A 15,777-nucleotide genomic window follows, 5' to 3' on the forward strand; every position below is an offset into this window, starting at 1 on the left:
AAACTTTGGGTTCATCTTGTCATTTTCCATAACGCTCCAGCTTTCATTTTTCCATCTTGTCAGATTTTAACCTCTTGCAGGGTCTGAAATTTGTCCAATATATCTGCCCCATTACTTCCTAACCTTTCTTCCCCCTTCCAAACCAATACAAATTTAAACTTGTTAAACTCCTTTTTTCCCATAAACCTCTTCCGTAGTAGAGCAGACTTTCTTCAATGTAGGTGCAAACTGTCTATATTGTTAGGTTGAACCCCAACAAAAAGTTAGCTCAGTGCTCTAGAAACACAAATCTTGGCTTCATTTGCTCAGAAACACAATATTGCTTTCTTCTCTGCTGTTAAAGTGGAAATGAACAGGAATAACTTGGTACTCCTGATTACTGCCCTATTGGTAGTCACCAAACCAAGTTCTTCTAGTTCTGCTACTTTGCTTGTGTTACTGTCCATTGTTACCTGGGAAAATAGGGGCTGCGAATGTTATACAGTCAAACCTATATATACTCAGTGATGAATTTATTTATACATTATCTATCATGTATCATCAAATCATAGCAAGCACTTTGGATGAATTGCTCCCCCGTTTTTTAAACAACACCTTTCACTGACTATTCAATATTTAATAATTAGTATTTATAATTCAGTTTTTTCTTTCTCTTGCATGCATTCATTGTTATTATTATTATTCTTAATGTGTATTTTGATGTATTTTAATCTATATTGAGTTGTAGTATGTATCATACTTTCCTGATGGCAGTACAAATAGATATTGTTTTGTTATTTATTTACTTTGTTGACACCTAGGCCCCTCCTCCCAGCCTGGGACTGCCCAACCCAGAGTGGAGGACCAAATTTCAGTCCTTGGGTATATATGGGAGTGAACACTCTCAGTTCAGTTAGCTCTGATGAAGAAGGGATGCCCTTCGAAATGCGTCAACTGTACTAAGTGTCTACCCCCATGGTGGGACTCTGAGGACTCACATGCCTGATTTTATTTGCTGTTTGTGAGTATCATTCTGTATTTAATAAATTTTGGTTACTGAGGTAATGCGCAAGGTTGGGGCGCTTCTCGTTTTTGTTTCGCTTTGCAGTATTGGTCGGGCTTTCCCAGCCTTGTTTGGAGCTGCACAACTTTATATGCGCTGTTGGTCTAATTTTCCAGTTCTGGTTCCTTCCATCCACCACCTGCCTGGGTCCTAGAGCGCAGGAGAATTCATTTCTGTGAACTACTTACTCCAGACCCTGCACTTTGTGTTACTTACTACTGACCTCTGAACTCTGTGTTACTTATTCCTGAGTTCTGACCCCTGCACTGTGCATTACATCATACTGACCTGTGAACTCTGCTTTACTTACTCCTGATCCCTTTGCACCCTTTACTGCTGACCTCTGAACTCTTCAAACTTTCCTTTTACTTTGTAATGGGGTATTGCTGAACCCTGGTGATCTTTGATATCTGTTCAAGTAAATCTCCACTTCTCTATCGCTGCCTACCCCTGATCTAATGCAAATGACACTTGTGCCTGAAACAATAAAGCTGCAGCGAGTGTGCCACATTACAGCTTTTCGAAGACTTAAACAATAAGAACTTGGGATATGCATATGTATTTATTCTGCTTAAAATAAAGTTGGTAAAAACTCCAATTTTTAGTAGCTAGGCTGGTAAAATACTGGACACAAGGTAGCCCTAGGTGGGTATAGAATATTATATAGATCACTGTACTGTTTTAAATGAGGTAGACACTTCAGAATATTATGGTAACATTCAAAAATGTTGAAGATGGTTAAAAATGCATTTCTAAAATGAATGACTATTACTTTGGTAGTGGCACTATAACCTTGAGAAGAATATTAATATCGCAAATGTTATACTACATTCAGTTCTCTATAATTTTTGCACTTCTTAATACCATTTCCTGCCTTGGTTCAATAGAAAAATTCCTTAACAGGGAGGTCACTTTGCAGCTGCCCTTTTGGAAGACGGTAGCACACTTCAAAGGCTATACATCTTAGCTCAACAGTAACTATACATCTTAGCTCAGCGTTATTAGCCATGACACATTCAGAGTGGATACTAAAACTACTTACCAGGGTCATCTCCTCATGGTCATTTCATGTAAGGGTTGAAGTAAATTTTTAATGGCATTTTGTCTTGCCGAACCTTTCTAAACCAGTATGGATGCATAGACTTCTTAAAAATACTTAGCTACTTAACCACTTAGCCACATCCGGTACGTATAAATGGTAGTTATACACACCAAAAAAGATGCATTACTGTGGTTCAGTTTAAGATGATTATTCAAGATAATTATTTTTCAGACTCTTAAAGTGGGACTCCAACCAACATATGTTTTTTCTAGTTTTGCCAAGGGTGGGAAAGGCATAGCTAATTTTGGTTTCTGTTGACTGTGCCCAATCGGAATGATTTCCCCTCACTTCCTAACCAGTTGAGCAAATCTACTTAAAGAAAAGGGGTCTCACTCGGAGTTCCCATTCGGAGAGCTCTCCTCTGCACCCTTTCCACTGACAACTGTACAATTTTTGATGTTGTCCCCCATAGCACAGACCAAGCAGCTGCTAACTTCCCTAATATTTGTCCTTACTACCCCAAAACTTGAAAAGTAGTTTAAACTTGTCTGGGTTCTGCAGTTAATCTGAAGGCAGAGATTACTCAGAGGGTCTGAAGGGCACTATTGGAGGGGTTTAAATCAATAATTGAAAACTTCTATTATCAAAATCTCACATCTTTATCAAAGGCAGCACTTGGGCCATTATTTTAACATTTAAATCTAATATTAGAGAAAGCTGTAAATATAATGATTTCTTTTGCATTTTAGATTTCACAGCAAAAAAGGTTTAAAAAACAATTTTACTTGATATAATCTTCAGTTGTCACCATCTTTTAGTGTGCTCTAGGCTTCTTAAAATGGACCAGAACGCAACTCAAAAAGTTAAGATTTGCTTTGTGACAGGAAACATTTAGAAACGTAATTGTACCTAACTAGTAATGGCAGAACAGTGACTAAATGGATAGCACTTCAGCCTGGCAGTACTAGGGGTCATTGGTTCTAATCCCAACCAAGGCACCACCTGCCTGGAGTTTGCATGCTCTCCCTATGCCTGCGTGGGTTTACTCTGGTTTCCTCCCACCTCCAAAGACATGCTGGCAGGTTAATTGGGCCTAGTATGTGTATGTATGGATGTAAGTTAGGGACCTTAGATTGTACGCTTCTAGAGGGGTAAGGACTGATGTGAATGTACAATATATATATGTAAACCGCTGCGTAAATTGACGGCACTATATAAGTACCTATAATACATAAAAAAATAAACTAGTACACTGAAAATGTACCTTTTGTCTTGAATTTCTCCTGAAAATTTGCAGTGCATTTTAGTATGTAAGTGTGCCATGGCACTCATGTGCCAACAACCTCGTACCTGTATATCTAACATCTTTAACATAGAAGGAACAACTAGGTGCCTGTATGTGGGTTCACTTTGGTAATTGTCTTTTCAGAGCATAAGAGTAAAATTTTTTTTTCTCTTGGAGGGGAGGGCTTAGGATCGCTGCTTGTAGACGTAGCTGTTGAGTGGTTTGACTGATTTTAATGTAATTTCCTTCATTCCTGCAAAAAATATATTTGCAATGAATTGCACTGCTTAGTTCCTAAATGATTACCAACAAACAGCACAACTAACATAGCAGACAGATTTCAGGGCAACATTGCAAAAGTTTGTAACCCCAACATTTCTGCAAAGTGTGTCACAGAAAGAAACTGCAAATTTTTTTCCTCAATAATGTGCCTATACAGCAAAGAGGACAACTTAAAAAGTACCATTCACACGAGTGCATTGCAATAAATTATTTTGAATGGACTGACAGAGCTCTGTAGCACATTGAAACCTGATTTTGTCAGCGCAACACACAACTGTACAATGGTTCACAATATGTGTTGATGTGCACTGCAAAAAAAATGCATTGCAGTGTGTTATGCATTTGTGATGGGATGCCATTTAAAATGTCATGCCATTCAAAATAAGTGACACTGCAACATTTCATACTTGGGTTCATGCATTTCTTGCAAAGCACTGGTGCAAATGTGCTGTAAATTTCCATAATTTAGGAATATTACAGTTATTATAGAATTTGGTATTTCAACCACCAATAGAGCAAAATACTAAAACGTTTTGTATTGTGTAAAGCACTACGTTATAGGTAGCATACCCTGCAGAGCTGGATCATCTACAAGGCAACCTAGGCAAGAGTCTAGGCTAGGGCCTAGTGGATGTTCAGGAGGCCCAGCTAAAACCTTCATGCTCCTGAAGTAAACCAGGGTCAAACTATACACCTGTCTGTCACCCAACAAGGGAGAAAGCATTTGTAGGCAGTTGATATTGGCTAGGGTGGGCTGTGTTAATACTAACCATGCAAGTATGGTAGCTGCTCTGTGCCTATAGAGACCCTTATCAATGTCAATCAAAGGAAAGGGTAAACTCCTGAAAATTTGAGTTGCCTGGCCAATATGCTGACTCATTGGCTTTAACATTTTCTGAATTGCAGCCCAAGAAGAAGAGAACAGATCACATAAGTCAGTGTAAAGTCAGGGGTCTTTAGATAATGTTTGTTTTACTAATAACATTTAATATATGAAAAAAGATTCCTGACCATTGTGGGTTAAGTATTAAAGCAGAACAACACACATTTTCATGCTAGTTCTTTCTGAATGAACCATTAAAATGTTGGTTTGAGGATTCTGGCAATAGATTGGTCACCTGTCTGATCCTTTTATTGTGTGCATATATTTCAGCTTGAGTTACTGACCTCTGTAAACAATAGACTTTTCACAACATCATGCTGAGGAGAAGCTGGAAAATATAGTCCAGAACTGCACCTGCTAGTTAAATACTGTATGTATATATAAAACTATGAAATGTTCATATGCAGAATGTCATACCTATCTGTCTAATAAAATATTAGTGAAAGCGAAAAAAATTCAGCGTGTATAAAGTGTACTAAGGCCATGACAGCTGCCTGTAAACAATATCTGGATGCAAAATATATGTGACAATACTCAAAAAGGTGCTCTATCTCTTAACCACTTCAATACCAGGCATTTTTACCCCCTTCCTGCCCAGACCAATTTTCAGCTTTCAGCGCTGTCGCACTGCGAATGACAATTGCGCGGTCATGCAACGCTGTACCCATATGAAATTTTAATCATTTTTTTTCACACAAATAGAGCTTTCTTTTGGTGGTATTTAATCATAGCTGATTTTTTTATTTTTTGCTAAATAAAACAAAAAACACCTGATACTTTTGAAAAAAAAAGCACTTTTCTTCATTTCTGTTATAAAATGTTGCAAATAAATAACATATCTTCATAAAATTAGGTCAAAATGTATTCTTCTACATTTCTTTGGTGAAAATAATAATAATAATTGAATTTGTATTTTTTTTAAAATGTTTCTATTTTTTTTTATTTATTACATTTTTTCTTTTTTTTACTATTTTATTTTTCAGCACACTTTGACCAAAGCAATACAATGTTAACATTGAACTACTCTGGGCAAGTGATCAGGATTTTTTTTTAACACATTATGAATGCTAATACCAATGTATTTCATTGATATTTGCAATCATTGTTACTGAATGAAACTGAACCATTCAGTCTTTTGTTGTGATTAGCTGTGATTGGGAAAAGCTGATCACATGATACAGATGGGCTGTGATTGGCCCTGTCTGTATCATGTGACTGCCTTCACCAATCACAGCTAACAACATAATTGTATACAATGGATGGCATGACAGGAAGTCATCCATTGTATACAATTGACATGTGATCTGCTGTGATTGGCCACATCAGTCACATGACACTGGCAACGGGCCGGTGTAGTGATATGTCATCAACACAACAAATAACGCACAGTCACAACAGTGAGTGTCCCAGCCAGCCTATAGCAGATTGGTGGCTGGGTGGGAAACTCGCCGTTGTGACTGGGCGTCAAATGACATTCTGTCAAAATGAGCCGCTCACATGGCTGCTGGGCGTTAAAAGGTGTTAAACTATAAAATCACTATGAGGTTCTGTTCTTCCTCTTTTATATAAATAATTATCATCTGTGATGCTGATGTGGAGCGGAAAGGGAACCAGTTTGATGGAACCATATAACAAATGTGATGACACCATTGGAGCCTCACAGTTTGAAGGGAGATCTCTAATGCAGACTTCACAGGTCAGTAGTAAGTGAGACAGAGTTCAGAAATCATTAGTAAATGAGATGTGCAGGTGCAAAAACTGGGTATGGTATTTATTTCCATGGCTAAAAAGCAAGCAGAGTGCAGGGGTTCAGTAGTAAGTGATGCAGAGTTCACAGGTCACTAGTAAGTAAGGCAGTGGTGTATTTTGGTTTTGTGCTGTCCTAGGCAAGACTAAAATTGGGCACCCCCGTATCTAAATTTGCCCCACCCTTTCCTGTTTAAGATCCACCCCTTCATCTGTAAACTCCACCCCTTCCTCTTTAGGCTCTACCGCTTCCTATTAGAGCTCCACCCACTGACAACAATGATGGGGCGCTATTTCTCCCACTGTCAACAACGGTCTTGAGCTGCAGTAAAGATTCATGTAGTTCTTGTTATGTGGAGAAGGGCACTGCGGGAGCGGCAGGGGGACAGGGAACTTTCCTTCTTCTCCTAGAGAAATAACAACTGTCAAGTAACAGTGGGTGCTTCAGTAGCGCACATTCATTACATAGTACAGATGCCCCGCACCTGTGGGGTTGGCTCCGACTGTGCTCCTTCTCCAGCTTATGCGTGACCCGCTCGGCACCTACCCCAGACAAAAAAGACAGAGAACTAGTGTCTTCCTATTTAGTGTAACCTGTGAGTTGCCATTGCATCCATGGATGGTACGCCACTGGTGTTCACAATGGACTCTTAAAAAGCCAAACTAGATTTGCATTAGTTAACCCAGGGGTGGGCAACTGTGGCCCTCCAGCTGTTGTAGAACTACAAGTCCCATGAGGCATTGCAAAACTGACAGTTAAAAGCATGACTCCCAAAGGCAGATGCATGATGGGAACTTGTAGTTCACCAACAGCTGGAGGAACACAGTTACCCACCCCTGAGTTAACCCCTTCCTACAAGCAGTACAAGTGCTCAGTCACTGTGCAATCCACCCATGTGTTTACTTTCTGTTATGAATGGAGAGAAAGAAATATTGTATCTTTCTCTCCTTGCAGGAGATAAGGATGTAAAGTGTGTAAGAGTGTGCACAAAAATAATAATAAAAAAATAGGAGATGAAGATGTAAATAAACAAAAGTGTGTTAAAAGAATAATTCAAAAAAATTACAAAATAGCTAACTCGAGGTTTGATTGAGGAGAGGACAGTGTTAGGCTTAGTGTTAGGATCAAGGTCAGGGTTGAAAGTTTGGGTTAAGGTTTAGGGTAGGATCTACATAAAATAATTTTGAAATTAGTGTCAGTGTCAGTTAGTATCAGTGCCAGTCTTTTTTAGATTGGATAAAAAATAAATGTAATGTAAAATTTGCACTATTGGTTCTGGGTTGTGCTACGGGTACATACAACAACTAACATACACATGTGGTATGGCTACGACTGCCAGGAGAATTTATTTTGGTTGTTCTCTGGTGGTGAGTTATGGTAATAGCAAGAAATATACAGCTACTGTAAATTTAAAACAATTATTTTTTTTTTTACTATTTTGAGCCAAGTTTCCTTTGATAAAAAAAAAACAACAACAGGAGATATCCATTACAATTTACCACCAAAAAAAAGCCCAGTTTGTTCTAGAAGAAAAGAAGGTATAATTCTCTTGGACACACAAAGTAGTTGCGACAATATGTACAATTTTGCTAACACATGTCATAGTTGCAAAATTGTGTTCAGGAGTTAACATTTGTTTAACCTCAGTCACTAAAGGGTTAATGACCCCTTATGTAGTACTTATTGTTCCTGGCACTTTTACAGGTGGACGTTCATGTGTTAGCGGATAAAGAGTCATTCTAGCTATTATGAGATATATCCCCGATCCATGGTATTGTATTAAATTCCTGGGATGGTCCCATGGAATCTGGGACTGTTGGGGGTATGTGATAGGTGTGCCTAAATGTTTTGGGGTGGTTGCTTTACAGTGGACTGTTAAAAAAATTCTAACTGGACACATGTAGCTTCTGTCACATTATTCTGTAAGTCGTCTTTTAATACTTGGGTCCATTTGTGTTGGCCACACTGTTTGGGAACACTACCACAGACACAGGTACAGACTCTTTTTGAATTACTCACAAAACCAATATTTTGTACATGTCATTCAGACATAAGGGTTCCTAATTTAAAATGTTCCTTGAACTATGCCTTTTTTTCTACACAGGCTGTGTGAAGGAATGTTGTAAATAACCGAACAATAATAGTAATAAAAATAGGGAAGCACTTTGTTTGTGTAATCTTAGGGGTCAATGCAGTTGGTGGTTTAGTTAATTTTATCCAGAGCAAGCACAATTGAAATTAACTCAGTTAAACTACACATCAGTCTTTTCTTGGAGTTTTTCTTTATAGGAGCTCACAAGATTGACATTTTCCTTGTAGTGTTACAACCCACAGTCATTTAATGCAACTTCTTGTGAGGCCAGGATTCCACACCCAAGTACATTTAGCAGGTCATAGTCAGTACAGTAATTTTAAATGTCTTTCATTCAGCCCTTTGCCATCTTCAATTATACCTTTCCACCCTACTATTTGTGTAATTTTCTTCCGTCTGAAGTCTCTCTGCCGTTGTTCTCTATTGCACAGCATGACAAATTACCCATCAAGCCATATCTTTTCAGCCCAGAACTGTGTAATAATACAAAGTCATGGCATTATCACACATTGTGCACTTTATTTCCTTACAGTTCATTCAACTGTGTCATTTTATTTTCCTGCCTTCGTTTATCACCGCAAAGACGAAACCTTCAGACCCGAAAAGCAAACTATTAACCCTTTGTTTAGCTTCAAAAACATTAGCTAAAGATAAACCATGTACCCATAGTACAATGATAAACAAAATATCCATACCATTCTCATCAAATGTTTGTAGTAGTACCTTATGTAATACTTTCTGTATAACAAATGCCATAACTCTAGTGGACATAGCATTTTAGAAACAGTCATCCGTGTAATGGAAAAGTATTGTTCCATAAATTTTGACATGTGTATGTTTGAAATAAAGATAAATTGTTTTTCCCTGTGTAATATCTATACAGTATGTGTGTGCATATGTGTATATAGATATATTTTTTTGTGTATGTACATATCTACATAGAGAGAGAAATACATATACGTTAACATAAACATATAAAGATGATGGATAGATAGATAAAGCAGCAAATTTATAAAGTTGATTCAATTACTATAATTTAATACACATGCACCAGGAATATTCCGCTGTAGTGAATATTTGGTGTTAGTCACATTCACTGCTTTATAAATATACCCCATACTGTATAGGACTCATAAAAAACACAAGCATACAGTCCAGTAAGATACTTCTGTCTAGGAGCAGGAGCAGTTTAGTTGATGCAATCAATTCGATTTTTTATATCACTTTATAACACACCTTCATAAGATGTACCTTGATATCATTTTATAGCAATATTCCTATCTTTTCCCAGTGATATACCATTTTATAACGTTCCCCTCCATTCCAGATGACGAACCTGTGCACTTTTGTAAATGTTATCTATATAAGTGGTGTGTTTTTAATATATATTTAACTAAAATGTTGAAGCTTAAAGTGTTACTAAACCAACAACAGCAAAATCAGTCTGTATATGTAGTAAAGCAGATAAAGCTTAACTTTGCAAAGAATACCCAATCGTATAGAAGGAAAATAAAAAAACAGCATTTTTATTTGCAAATGATTGGATGATAGAAATAAGCAGATCTTCCCCTCAGACCCAGAGCAACTGTACTTGAAAATGGTGGCCAAAATTTTGTGCAAGGAAATTATCCCAAGATGGGGATGCCCTCTGGTGATTGATTTAGACAACGGCCCAGCTTTCACATCTAAAGTGACCCAACAAGTAGCCAAATCAATGGTTATTCAGTGAAATTTCACATCCATTACCACCCACAGAGTTCAGGAATGGTAGAGAGAATGAATAGGATGATTAAGGATAAGTTGAGGAAAGCTACTGGAGGTTCATTTGTTAAATGGGAAATGTATCTGCCCACAGTGTTGGCTGAAATGCTGATGACATCAAACAAAACAACTAAATTGTCACCTCTTGAAATTTTGATGGGTAAACTATTTCCTACCCTATGGACCAAAGGTCCAATGGTGTTTATGCATGCAGACCTAGAGCAGATCCAAGAAACATTTGTAACAAATCTTATAAGGCTTTTGAATGGCTGCTACGGTGATGTATCTCTTTTTTTCCGCTTCCCTCAAGGGAACCAACACATCCTTTGAAGCCAGGAGACACTGTAGTTGTTAAGGTCCTGCATAAGCACAAGGTCCTGAGCCCACCTTATGGAGAGCCCACAGTGATAACAGCTGTAACACGGACAGCAGTTTTGACAGCGGATTCCCAGGCCTGGATCCATGCATCAAGGGTAAATAAAGTCCCTGATTCTCCTCGATCTAAGGAGTTGGGCACAGATATAGAGAGTGAACAAGGTGATAGAGTTTCTCTGGAAGATGGCCAGAAAGAGACTGCTCAAGATGTTGATGCTATTGCATCCACAAACCTGTTGGAAAATCTCAATTTTAATAGGTTTCCTCACACTGTGTCAAGGACCCTGTCGCCATGCAGCAGGTCCCTTCGGATCACGGCGGTGCGAGTGCACATGCGCGGGAGCCTGCGGGCGCGCATGCGCAGAAGCGCGCTCATGCGCAGTAGAGTCTGCGTCACCGCTAGGCGGGCTATTTAAACCTGCAATACAGTACAATCAATGCCTTCTGGTCTACAACGTTCCTGCACATAATACCTGATTCTGTTACCTGTATTCTGATTTGCCTGACTAAGAAAGAACTCCGCCTGCACCAACCTCGGCTATCCCTGACCATCCGCTTGCCTGCTCCCTTGTACTTGATCTGCCCGCTTAATACTGACCTGGCTTGTGTGACTCTGCTGCATCTACTTACCTGCACTTGCACCTGGCTTGCAACCTGACGGCTGCCATACTTACCTGCTGCTGCACCCACGGTCCTGCACCTGGCTTGCATCCTGACGGCTGCCATACTTACCTGACGCTGCACCTACGGTCCTGCACCTGGCTTGCATCCTGACGTTTGCCAAATTTACCTGCCACTGCACCCACGGTCCTGCACCTGGCCTGCACCCTGGTCACCGCCATACCTGCCTGCTACCGCATCCATGCTCCGGTGTCCAGTCCCAGTCTGCATCCTGATTGCCGCCATACCTGCCTGCTGCTGCACCTACATTCCTGCATCCGCACCTGGCCTGCATCCGGATCTCCTGGGTCTTCAGCTACCTGCCAGCAGCTCCAGATTCATCCGGCACTCGTGCCACTCCTGGCTCTGCGCCCCCTGTTCCCACTATCAGGGGCTCCGAGCGGGAGTCGTAAGAGGACGCCTTTTCTCCACGTCAGGCTCTCCAACCAGGTACGTGACACACTGGTAGTGTTTCTCCTGATTTGGGTGATTAGCACATGTTATTATCACCCTCAGGACTTGAAGTATATTTTCCCTGCACCCCAAGAGACTGACCCCCTGTCCATACCTAGACATCCATGCGATCTGTTAAATCAATTGGAGAATGTATGGATTTATATGGCTAGGACAGTGATGACTGTTTCCAATTTTTGTTTGTCAGATATGCTCAATCCTACTGACCTTTCAACCATATGTTTGATAGCCATTCCCACTCCAATGCCAGTGTTGCCTACACTGTATTCCTAATTTGGTGACAATGATGTGTTCAGTGAATCAGTACAGATAAGTGGCATGAAGGTCAAAGCTATTAGTTGTCACTTTTGTGGCAAAAGGGAGGTTGTGAAAGGGTTAATAGTTAACTAACCTCTGCTTTAGGCTTACTAAGACTGGCCATACATTATACAATTTTCTTGAAATTTTTGGTTTAGATTTACCAAAAAACATATAATAGGAGGTCAAACCTAACAACACTTTTAGTTGTATCCAATTAGGCAGGCTTTTGCACTACATAGTTGAAGGTAAATCTAAAGGAAATTGGGCAGAAATTGAACAGAAAATTGTATAGTGTATGGCCAGCCTAACTTTTGTTCCCATGAACAGGAGGTTCCCTGGAGAATAGAATATTGATATCTATGTAGGCGTCTCTAGACCTTGAAGAACTATAGAAGTTATTATCCTGTTTAGGATAGCTTATGACACACCACACAATGGTTTATGGTAATATCTATAACATATTCTGATTGGTGCTTTATGGAAACCGCCTGAAATATTCAGTGTTATCACTATACTTAAGCTCAAGCCATAATAAAGATCTGTGAGTTCTGCATCTCAAACTTTGGTGAGTGACTTGCATTATTGACTTTGTATTATCTGGAATGATTGGATGGAGAGAGCCAGCATAACATTTAGTTCCTATTAAGTTTATTTGTCTTTAGTAAATCAACCCTACAGAGCGTGGCTCGGCCCCTCCCCCACCCTGCCTTCTCACTGTCTGAGACTGACAGCAGCAGGAGCCAATGGGAGAGAGAGACCAGGGACAGATCTGCATACTAGTACGTTATGACAAACTTACCTGTATACAGAGCCCTCCTACACTGCGCTGTCATGGCTCCCTGGCACCACCATCTTTACCTGGTCTTCCTTCCAGGTTTGCTGGCTCCGGCAGTATGAATGGCTGGAGCTGTGATGACATCAGTTGCTGCATGAAGCTATGAAGGTCTGGCATGTTGTGTAGTTCCTTCAGAGCCAGGGGCGGATTGACAACTCATGGGGCCCCTGGGCAATAGGGGTTCATGGGGCCCCTGTGTCCTTGCCCAAACTCTAAAAAGCCTATGAAAAAGGTACCAGGGGCATCTCATGGGGCCCCCTACTGACCCCGGGCCCTCGGGCAGTGCCCGAGTTTCCAAATGGTCAGTCTGCCCCTGTTCAGAGCGCATGTGCTGGTGGCATCACCGGCTACATGCTGTGTGAATATCTCCTAAACAGTACAAGGTTTGGAGATATTCACAGTACCTTATTATAGGCTTACCTGTAGGTACAACTTACAAAGTGGACTTTACTTCCACTTTAAGTCATTTTGCATTATATACAAACAACAAAATATAAGCTAGCATACCCCTTTAATTTGTGCCAGGGGAAGGAAATAATTGCATTGTAACTGTGGGCTATTTTTATAATACTTATGGAAACTGAACACATTATGGTTAAAAAAGTTGAAACTCTTTCCTAAAGAATCAAACAAAAAGTTTGTTACTAAATACAACTACTACAACTACTATATTTACATTATGATTACCATGGTCTGCAATCAGCAGTTCCAGCCATGTCTGCTTTGCTGTGGATGTTTCGATACTACACTCTACATCGCATCCCATCAATTACAGAATGACAATATTGCCATTGCACAACTTGTAATGGACCTCAAAGTCAGGGGAAGTGCTTTTCATCTCTGATTACAGGGAGGCCTATGCAGTAGTTAGTGGTATAAAAACTTCAGCCAACAGATGACAGCAGGATAACGCCACTACTGAGGTTCCTGAAACTCTTTGGTTATTTTTAAGTGGTTTAGAGGGAGCTTTATATGAAACCATGTGTTCTGATCTGGCTTTGCACACTTGCTGGAAATCATATGAATAAAAAAGTTCAAATGAACATCTTTTGTGGAGTTGTGTGGGACTTATTCCAGACTAGGATAAAATATAGAAAGCTTGGCTGTTCAATTTAAAGAATGAGAATTATAAAGCATGTGTGTCATACAGGGCAGCTCCAGGAATTCTTCGCTTCCTCTGCCTGTGTTACCTCACCTCCTACCACTTTGCCAGACAGAAACATAGAAAATGATTTACAGTGATAGAGTCAAAAGAATATGAAAAACTGTAAACATCTGGTATTTTAATTATTCAACATTATAGAAAAGAAAAAATGTGTATATAGCTTATCATTTAATTTTCAATTACTTAGTTTTGGGTTTTTTTCAGTAAGGCAGAGTGGAGAGCTGTTATGGTTTGCTAAGGGCATTTTACTATTCTGTTCACAATGGCACTATGACTCGAATAATAGAATAAGTCCAAAAACGGGTTTTTAATTGTGATTACCGAGTGGACACCAGTAGGTTTGTTTACCCTTCATTTGTTTAAGCGTCTTAAGCAGTTAAACTCCTCCTCTTATACCCTCGCAGGGCTGACATAACACACCACACTTTATGTCATAAAGTAGGGTTCAAGGTTATTTATATATACCTATGATCAAAGTGGGTGTCACCACTGCTTAAAATAAAGTTGATAAAGGTATGTCATAGTGGAGGGCAGAGTCAAATCAAGCCAGTATTTAATTTGTATGGTTTCTGAAGCTACACAATGTGCTGTTCTAATTATTATGGAAAGAGCACCTTGGAGTCATAGTCAGAGCCAGGCTGCCACTAGTACCACTACAGATAACTTACTGCCAGTGTCATCTCCAGGCTAAAATTATGAGCAACATGGGCCTGGTGCTGAGGAGTTTGGTGGGTCTTTTTATGGAAAATCTGCAAAGTTCTCCTTTACATTGGAGTCTGCAGGGTCAGTGCAGCAAGGGTGTACTCTGCAGACCCGGATGTACAGGGGAACCCTGCGGACCTTTATGTAAGAGGGAACACTCTGGATTCTGGTATAAAGAGGAACTTTGATGTAAGGGGGTCTCTGGTCACCAGAGCCCCCCACCCTTACATCTGAGATGCAGACTACCTCCTTATATCAGAGTCTACAGAGTTCTCCTTTACATTATAGGCTGCAGCATTTCCCTTTACATCAGGGTCTGCAGAGTTCCTCTTACTTCAGACTTCAAATTGTGTGTCCCCTTACGTCAGCATCCCATCATCATCAGAGTCCCCAGAGTTCCCCTTTACATCAGAGTCCGAAGGGGAACATTGTGGACTCTGGTGTAAAGGGGAACTCTGAGGTAAGGGGGTCTCTGGTCACCAGAGCTCCCCCTCTTTACATCTTGCTCAAAGTAAATATACTATCGTAAGAGGGGACACTGATGTAAAAGAGGATTGAGGACACTGATATAAAGGGGAACCTTTATAGCAGTCTTTCCCCTTACCTTAGGGTCTTTACTTCCCCTTTACATCAGTGACCCCTTACAGACTCATGGCACATGGCATGTTTGGCACATGGCACAGCAGTTCCTCTGTGGCGTGGAGCTGTTAGGCACTGAGCTCTGTAACAGTAAATTGTCAGATGAAGGCCAGGGCACTGAAGGTAGGATCCATCACTCCTCTTCCCTAAAGTCTATTTCAAATTGGTGGAAAAGCTGTCATGTTCCATGATGTTATTGCGAGGTGCGCACCTGGACCAGCGCCTGAGCCGAGCTGGCCTGCGATGCAGATGAAGAGATGTAAACTGAAACAGCCTGGAGGGAGGAGATAGGAGTGATGCTTAGTGCCCTGGTGATCAGTGCCCTGCAGTGCTGCCCAGCAGTGCCACCCACCAGTGCCCAGCAGTGCCACCCATCAGTGCCCAGCAATGCCACCCACCAGTGCTGCACAGCAGTTATGCCCCTCAGTGCTGCCTGGTGCCCAGCAGTGCTGTCAGTCAGTGCCATCAGTCAGTTCTGCTGGTCAGGGCTGTC

This window comes from Staurois parvus, unplaced genomic scaffold, assembly GCF_062004578.1.
Source record: "Staurois parvus isolate SC_StPar_1 unplaced genomic scaffold, SC_StPar_1.0 ptg000229l, whole genome shotgun sequence".
Lineage (NCBI taxonomy): Eukaryota > Metazoa > Chordata > Amphibia > Anura > Ranidae > Staurois > Staurois parvus.